Source organism: Ahaetulla prasina, chromosome 2 (assembly GCF_028640845.1).
Source record: "Ahaetulla prasina isolate Xishuangbanna chromosome 2, ASM2864084v1, whole genome shotgun sequence".
NCBI classification, from domain to species: Eukaryota; Metazoa; Chordata; class Lepidosauria; order Squamata; family Colubridae; genus Ahaetulla; species Ahaetulla prasina.
Window position 1 is genome coordinate 116,252,619 of NC_080540.1, and position 8,770 is coordinate 116,261,388.

General features: G+C 41.4%; 1 pseudogene; it reads left to right on the forward strand.

The window, feature by feature from the left end:
• The first annotated feature begins 2,494 nt into the window (after positions 1–2,494).
• On the forward strand, positions 2,495–3,918 carry LOC131190544 (complement C1q tumor necrosis factor-related protein 2-like; annotated as a pseudogene).
• Positions 3,919–8,770: the final 4,852 nt, after the last annotated feature.

Below are 8,770 nucleotides of genomic sequence, written 5' to 3' on the forward strand. Positions count from 1 at the left end.
CGAACAGGGATGCGATTCCCTGGTAGTCCTGTACTTTTAGTCTTTGTGGTTGCAGCTTGCGCTTGCGATGGCGGTAAGGCTCTCACGAGGTTGTCCCAGGACATGATCGTGATCGATGAGCCGGTGTCCACCTCCAGTCGGCACGGCACCCCTCAATCTTTGCTTTTGTGAAGATTTTCTTTCTAGGCGTGTTGATGCGTGACCCACTCTCACGACAGTTTGGTTTAATTCGCGCCTTTTTAAACTGACCACTCGGGCCGCCGCTGCCCCACGCCTGATTGGCTGGTTTGAATTTTTGGCGGGAAGGTTGGGGAGCTCGACAGACCTGTGCTAGGTGCCCTTCCTTCGCATCGCCGACATGTTGCATCTTTAAATCTGCATTGTTGTCGCTGTTGCCCTCCGCAACTCGCAGTCGCCCGGTCGTCTTTCTCCGGCCTCCCGGTGTGGAAGACTCTTCCTCGCCCCTCCCTCCGATTCGGCCTGACCTCTTCACTGTGGACCGCTGATTTCACCAGCCGCTGGTGACCTGCTTTTGTAAGGTCTGCCGCTTGGGTGGACATCTCGTGAGCCCTGGCTTCGCCCAGGGCGTTTGCCAGCGTTAGGTTGCTTTTAGCCAGCAGCCGCCCGCAAACGGATGTCCCTGACCCCGCGGATGAGTTGCTCCAGCAATGCCTCGCCCAAAGTCTCGATTCACAATGTTTTGAGGCTTTTCTTAGGGCGCCATGTATGCACTAATGGACTCGCCTTCTTGCTGTCTGCGCTCCCCGAATTCAAACCGTTGCACATATTTGGATGGCATCGGTGCGAAATGCGCTTTCAGCAGAGTTTGTAGAGTTTGCCACGGTACCGACTGTACCGGCGTTGGCTCAGCCAGGGATTCTGCAGTGTCGAACACTTCTGGACCGCAGTGGCTCAGAAAATAGGCTCGTTTCCTGTTGTCGGAAACCCCTTGAAGTTCGTTTGCTTCGAGGAAACACTCGAAGCGAGCCATGTATGACCCCCATTTCTCTTTGGCTGGGTCGAATGGCGCTGGCGGTGTGTAGCCGGACATCGCTGCTTTCCGCCCTTGTTTTGCTGGGTTCGCGTCTTCCTGGTGAGTTCAGCTCTTTTCCTGGCGCTCTTAGCCTCGAGATCCCACCTTCGTCGCCAGTGTTAGATTCGGGCAATAACGAGGCAGGAGACCAGGGTAGTGACAACAGCTCTTTACTATATGGTGAACCCAGCAACCCGGGCTGGGAAAAACCTCTCCTTAAATACAGTTTAGCCGGAGGCTTCAACCAATCAGCAACGTGCTTGTTTCCCGCCAAAATATTTAAAGATACATTACACACAGTCTGTCAGTTTCTAACCAGATGCCTTAACCACCACTTAAACTGGCTCTCAAATGATTTATGATTTGAATTGGGATGAAGTGGGGAAAATAGGATGTTTATGGAAATACAGCTTACATGCAGGACAAATCACAGCTCATTTACCAATGAACAAGTGTAATGTGTTAGAAATGTTTGTTTTTGTTGAGATCTTCTGAGATAATTTTAAACCTTTTGATGTAACTTCAGCAACCTCTCACTCAATTGTGTTGGCAAAATTTGTTTGTTTCCAAAATGGCCTCATGTAATCTTTATTAAAAGTGTACATGTTTTAATTTTAAGAATTGTTTCATGGAAAAGATCAGCCTCCTCCCGATTTTCAGCTATCATAGATTGACATGGTTCCTTCTACAAGCTCCTCACTTTGAGGAGACTTTGAAATCCATTGAGTTTTGTACTGTTAGTAGAAAGAGGATTTTCACCAATTACATTCTTCCTCCTAAAAGATATTAGTATCTGGAGAAGTTTGACAGAGCTTCCAAAACAATAAGGGTGTGGAAAGCAGAAGAATTGGCAAGAAGAATTTCCCACCCCACCTCCTTTCAGAGAGTGGAAATTGTTGAATGCAATTTCACTTGGGATCCTTCCATTTGCACCAAAACTCTGATCCAACCCCTAATTAGCATACAAACAGGGAGTAATAACTGCAAATATGAACAATAAGTCAACTGGGAGTTTTAGCATACAGTTAACTGTTTCTTATGTTGTATCTTTCTGCTAGAAAGATTCTATTTTTTTAATTAAATTTCATTATAAAATCAAAGGAAAAAACAAAAATACAAAGAGAAAAGAAAAAAGTAATGACTTCTGGCTTTGTTTGATGCAGTAGATTAGAAAAAAAAATTGTTAGAGATTGATTCCAATCCCACAGAACAATAAGCCAGAATTTTAAAACCATGGTTTGTTCCTCAAGCTGCAGTGGTTTCAGTAATAGTTTAGATATCGTGACAAGCCCAGAACAAAATAAACTCTATTGTAACTTTGCAGGATGCGAGAATCCTTTTTTTTTTCCCCTTTCATATACCTATCCAGAAGAGAAGAAAAATATATTTTCTCCACATTTTCTAATGTGCAATGTTTTCTAATGTCCTGGGTTGCAGAACCAGTTTTGACCCTCTGTTGCTATGTCCAAAAGATTCATGAGTCCCTTGTATGATTACTCATTGAGGTTGTGTTTTCTCATAGGTACCCAAGGCAGGACGGGAAATCCAGGCCAGCCAGGATCAAAAGGGAAACCAGGAGCTATTGGCAAAGCTGGTCTCCGTGGCTTAAAGGCCCCAAGGGCCCCACTGGAAAAGTGGGGGCCCTGGAAAGAAAGGTCCCGAGGAGGCTATGGAGACCTTGGGATGTCTGGCCTTGCAATGCAACGTCAAGAAAGCCAGATCAGCTTTCTGTTGCTGTGACCAATAGTTACCCAAAAGAGAGACTGCCCATCAAATTTGACAGGATCCTCATGAACGAAGGTGGAAATTACAACGCTTCCAGTGGGAAATTTATATGCAACATCCCTGGCGTCTATTATTTCACTTATGATATCACATTGGCCAATAAACACTTGGCTATTGGGTTGGTGTATAATGGTCAGTACAAAATAAAGACATTTGATGCCAATACCGGGAATCATGACATTGCTTCTGGATCGACAATCCTTTCCCTAAAGCAGAAGGATGAGGTGTGGCTGCAAATATTTTACTCAGAACAGAATGGACTGTTCTATGATCCCTACTGGACAGATAGCATTTTTACTGGCTTTATGATATACGCTGATCAGGATTATCTCAACAATCTATAAAAGGGATTGCCAACCTCAACCAACCTAATGGGAGACAAGAACCATGGGAAATGATGTATTTTTAAAAAAGTCCTTCAGCCACAAAAGCAGGCTTAAGAGGACAATGGCCTAAAACTCCTCCAATATTTATATAATTAATCTAAACCTTAGGGTTTCTTTGTCTCAGATGGTACAGACGCTTTATTCTTTTCCATAGACATGCATTCACAAATGGTTTCCAAATGAGAGGGAAGAGGAGAAAAAGAGATATGACTCCATGATCTGGTTGGGAAGCCTTCTGTGATCCTCAGTATATGAGATGCTTACTATCAATGTCCTTTTTCTGCAAAACACAAAAGAAAGAAATTTTAACCTATACCAACCAATACTGATGCTCCTTCTCTAAAGCAGAAAGAGATACAGGTACATATCCTGTGCTGTAAATGATGGTCAGAAATTACTGAAACTAGAGCTGAATTTATCTGCATATTTTCTGATTGCCTGCATAGAACGACAATTGCTGTTGAGCGTTTCAGGAATGTGCCTTTCAACAATGCTATCTTTAATCAGGAAACCCATAGATGCATCTGGAGTTCTTCTGTTGGTAAAGCATGTGTTCCATTGCTAGAAGTTATGGCTCCTCCCCTAAATTCAGGCCACCACTAGATCAACCGTCTCTTTATCACCCTACATGTTTTTAATAACACCAAAAGGATCTAATGTGCTAAAAAAAATAGTGCTACTATTAAAAAGTTACAAATATTCACAAATATTCCATTTTCAGATATTTGAATAAAAATCACCTATATCACTTCAAAGTAATCTTATTAGCACAACCTGCATTTTTAGAGATGAAGCAACATTTAAGAAGCCTAGAAGTCTTAAGAAGACATTCATAATATGCTTTGAAATCATGTTTCAAAATTGCCATACTGTAAGTTCCTATTAGATCACCTTATAGTCATTTAGGGACCTTCCAGACATCTAATATTTGTCCCATTACAAAATGTGGTGTTATATGGTTTGTATCTCTAGGGTGAATATCTCCAATGTATGGGCTATGCTATCTAAATATTGCATTGATTTAATAGTATTAAGTAATCAATAATTACAAGCAAGAACCAATTTCAAACTACCTAATCCAATATAATGAATTCAGTTTGTGCAAAGAGGCCTTAAGCCAGGGGTGAAATGCTCCCGGTTCGGTCCGGATAGCCCGATCCGGTAGCGATGGCAGTGAGTGGTTCGGAAAACCGGTAGCAAAAATCACTGCCCCCACATCCCAATGCCCAGCTGAGCCGCGCGATCATCAGTGGTTTTTCAGCCGAAAAAATGCTTTTAAAAGTAAAAAAAAAAAGCCTCTGATGATCGCACGGCTCAGCTAGGATCATTTGAACCTTTTAAAAGCATTTTTTACAGCATTTCAGCCAAAGAGGTTGTTAAAAATGCTTTTAAAAGGCTCCTCTGGTGATCCCAGCTGAGTTGCCTGATCATCAGAAACTTTTAAAAGCATTTTTTCTTCAGCTGAAGAGGTTGTAGAAAAAATGCTTTTAAAGTTAAAAAAAAAGTTGGCCACACCCACCCATTCACATTATACCCCCCAAGAAGCCACGCCCACAGAACCGGTAGTAACAAATTTTATATTTCACCCCTGCCTTAAGCCTTATATTGAGTGCAGGTAGTGAGGAAATTTAAGTGAATTCTAAATCTTAGGCTTGATTTTTAACAAACTATTGGGAACTCTGTGTTCTGATATAATGGAAACCATAAACAGTTGATCTCTACAACTCTGCACACCTTCTTAGTAGTCTATTTTTCCATTGATGGCAATGCTTGCCTCACCCTTTCTCCTGGGTCAAGCTAGCCATTATTCTCTTCCCCTTTCCATCCCCTTCCCTCTCCCCTTCCCCTCCCTTCAGGATCCTGTTCCTGATTCATGCCTCTTCCTGTATGCATTGTTTAAATATATCTGCCTTTCCCTATCCCATGGATACAATTATAAGAAAAAGCACTTAATTGAAAAATTATCAGAATGCTAGCATTTTACCTTCCCACTCAAATGAAAAGAGGAATAGTGTTAGGTGGCTGGGAAACCTTCACAATCTTTCTTTCCTCTTCAAGCTTCTTTGCATATGACCAGAAACATACACACCAATGCTGTACTTGTACCAAAAGACATTGATGGGTGCAGGCCAGTGGTGGGTTGCTACCTGTTCGTCCCGGGTTGGGTGAACCGGTAGGAGCACCGGGAGGCTCTGCCCACCCGCCTGGACGTCTCTGTGCATGCGTAGAAGCATTGCGCATGTGCAGAAGCATCACACATGCGCAGAAGTGTCGTGCATGCCCACAAGTGAACCGGTAGTGAACAAAATTGAAACCCACTACGATAGCAAGCGATAGGAATTTATCTTATCTCCTTTTTCTGCAAAGTTGGATTTTGTTTCTATATCTGGCAGTAACTCTGGAGTGGGATAAAGTGCTGTGGAAGTGCCCAGATGAAGTTAATCAGAAGTGGGGGGGAAATAAATATAGTTGGTAACTTTGAGCCTTTGCCAAAACAATCAAAATTTGGACAATGTTCCAAATTCCGCAGAGTTTTCATCAGGCTGAATTATTGATCAAGGAAGCAGGAGAAAAGTAACAGAAAAATTGTAAAGTAGAGGAAAATAATTTTCTATTGTTGGAAGAAATGTCCATCTAGGTTCAGTTCCAAGTGAGGAAAAAGACACTGGATTCAATGGAAGTTGCTTGGAAAGGTTTATTGATGAACAGGATCACATGGCTTGAGTTCCTGAACAGAAAAGGGCAGAGATGTTGAGAGTGCCTTGGTTTTAGGCCCTCCGTTGGGCTTTGAATTTGAGCTTGTATTCTGTTTGGTTGTCAGACTCCCATGGGGCCATGCAGGGACAATTCTGTAGGCTGTGTTTTGAATCTAAGTTTGGTTGAGCCTTGCTGGCTGATGCAATCTTCCCAGGTGCCATATGGTGAGATGGGTAGAGGGCTAATCCTACCTTTGTTGGATCTTGAGTGAGGGTATTTGCCTATGAACACCTAGCTATCTCTTTATCTCTTAAGTGTGGACATCTGCTGTGGGCTATTGGGGATGGCGGGGTCTATTAAGAGTGAGTCTGTTTCCTGCCTAAAAACATGTTTCTCCATTTCTTATCCAGGGAAATAAATATTTTGCTTTTTTAATATTTCCTCGAAAATTTCATTTTTTCTAAGAGAGGGGTGGGTGTTAATTTCCTACCTTATCATAGGAAGTTGGGACGTGTGTGATAAATGATGCAGAGAACTGTGAAGAAAATGTCTGATGGATTTCACATCCTTCCATGTGTAAAAGAGAGAATTCTAAATCCAGGAAGACTTTGATCACTTGTGTCTGCTCTGTGGACACTGAAATCCAAGCAGATAACAGAGGTGAAATTTGCCTATGGCTTTGCAAAATTTATAATAAAATATTGCTACCGTGTTTCCCCGAAAATAAGACCCCATCTTATATTATTTTGAACCTTGAAATAAGCGCTTGGCCTTATTGCCATGCGCTCAAAAGCCCGATTAGGCTTATTATCAGGGGATGTCTTATTTTGGGGGAAACAGGGTAGATATGACTTTCTTACTGAAGAAATACATTGGCATGTTCTTGTTTCCTTGCTTCAGCTGACCCAAAAGCCCGTTGTCAGGCAGAAGATGTTTATGTATCTTTGTGTACCAGAAGCAGAAAAAACAGAAATCCCCCCCAGTAAATATTGCATATGTCCACCCAAAGTAATTATATAGCTGGAGGAGGATGACAGTGGAAAAAGGTACAAAAGTTTTGTGATTTCAGCTCAAAACTGTGTTTTCTTTAAAAGATGAACCATTTTATTTAGACACAAAATAAATATATATTTTGATAGCTTTTTATATGTATTAGTGATGTTTTATCCTGATAGTTCTTGCAAATCTAAATTGAAATTACTTGGTAAGGAAGGAAAAGAAAAGCAAAAGCTCGGCAAAGTATTGGCCAAATTACCTACCACCATTCTAAAGCTTCACAACAGTGCTCACCGCACAAGGCAATTTAGAAACTAAACAGGTAGTGGCCTCTTTATTTTCCTTTGTGCAAAATGCTGACCCAGAAATATAGTTTTGAATTAGTAATTAAAGCAGTTTTCAAAACAGAACTAGAGGAGTGTTTTAGTCCATGTTCTTAATGCACACTTGCAAATAACTGAAACATCAGATGGTTTTGCATTTGCATGTGTAAGTTCTGGAAAATTATATCTTCTGTAAACATAAAAAGCCTGTTGCTTCTCTCATATTTCCTAGGGCTCTTTGAAGTGTGCCACTAATGATGCATTCCAGATGAATCAAGATTGAGGCAGGGGAATGTTGTCCCACACACACAAGAGGTGGCATATTAACTTTTACAGTGGAAAGATTCCCATACATATACATGATATGTGGGTGACATAGCTATAACTACCTCTTTAAAATTGTCTGATGTTTTTCAAGCTTTTAGCTACATCAGTATGTCCTTTTTGAGACTGCAGACTTCTACAAGCAGCATTTAAATTCAAAGTAAGGAACTTTGTATCTGTTACCAGTAGTATTCATATTCTTATATGAAGTCCTCTGACCGCAGGAAAAGAGATGTTTCATATTTTCTTCTTTGATGTGAGCTCTACTTTCTTCCTTCAATCTTTCAAGCACATTGAAAAGATTTCACTATTTCTTGTACGCATATGAATGAAGATAAGCATGTCTTGGCTAGACATCTGTGCTATTGGCATGCAAGGTGACTAAGCAACCTAGAAGGCTTCTCCTGGGTATTCCAAGATTCTGTTTTTTTGACAGTTGGGCAGTTGTGAGATGTTCTCAAGAGATCAACTTAGAAGGAGTTTGCCTTTTTTACTGATCTCATGTTTGGTAACTATTTCAATTATTTTCTCTCTCTCTCTCTTTCTTTCTCTCTCTCTCTCTCACACACACACACATACTATTTATTTTAAAGTCATAGGCAATGACAATTTTATGTTGCTTAGTAGTACTGGTCTGTATATATCAATATTAAGTACTACTGTTTACATTTGGTGAATTGCTAAGTCTAGCTATAATCTCTTCTCTACATTGTTAGGAATCAGCCTTATAAATTTACAAGAGAAGCTGTGTGCCAGTCAGCACTATAATAAAACTCTAGAATAGTGTTGGCGAACTTTTTTGGCACCAAGTTCCAAAACGGGAGCGCGCATCCACGGGAACACCGGAAACCAGAAGAGAAGTTCCCCGGCATGCATGCACACGCCAAGAAACTGACCTTCCAGTTTCCAGCATGTGCATGCGCACCAGTCACCTGGTCTTCTGGTATCCGGTGCTCATGCGCGCACAGCTGGCCAGCGTACATGTGTGCCGGAACCCAGAAAAGCAACATGTGATGGCCAGCATGCCCGGAGAGATGGCTCTGTGTCCAACTTCCAGCATGCGTGCCATAGGTTCGCCACCATGACTCTAGAAGGTAAAGTATAAAATACCCAAAACCACCTTTGTCAATCCTGGAGCTTTTAACTGCAGTCTTCTTAGAAAAATAATTTTAAGATCTGTATTCTGATGAAGATCTTGAGAAAGGTAGATCCTATCAATCTCCATG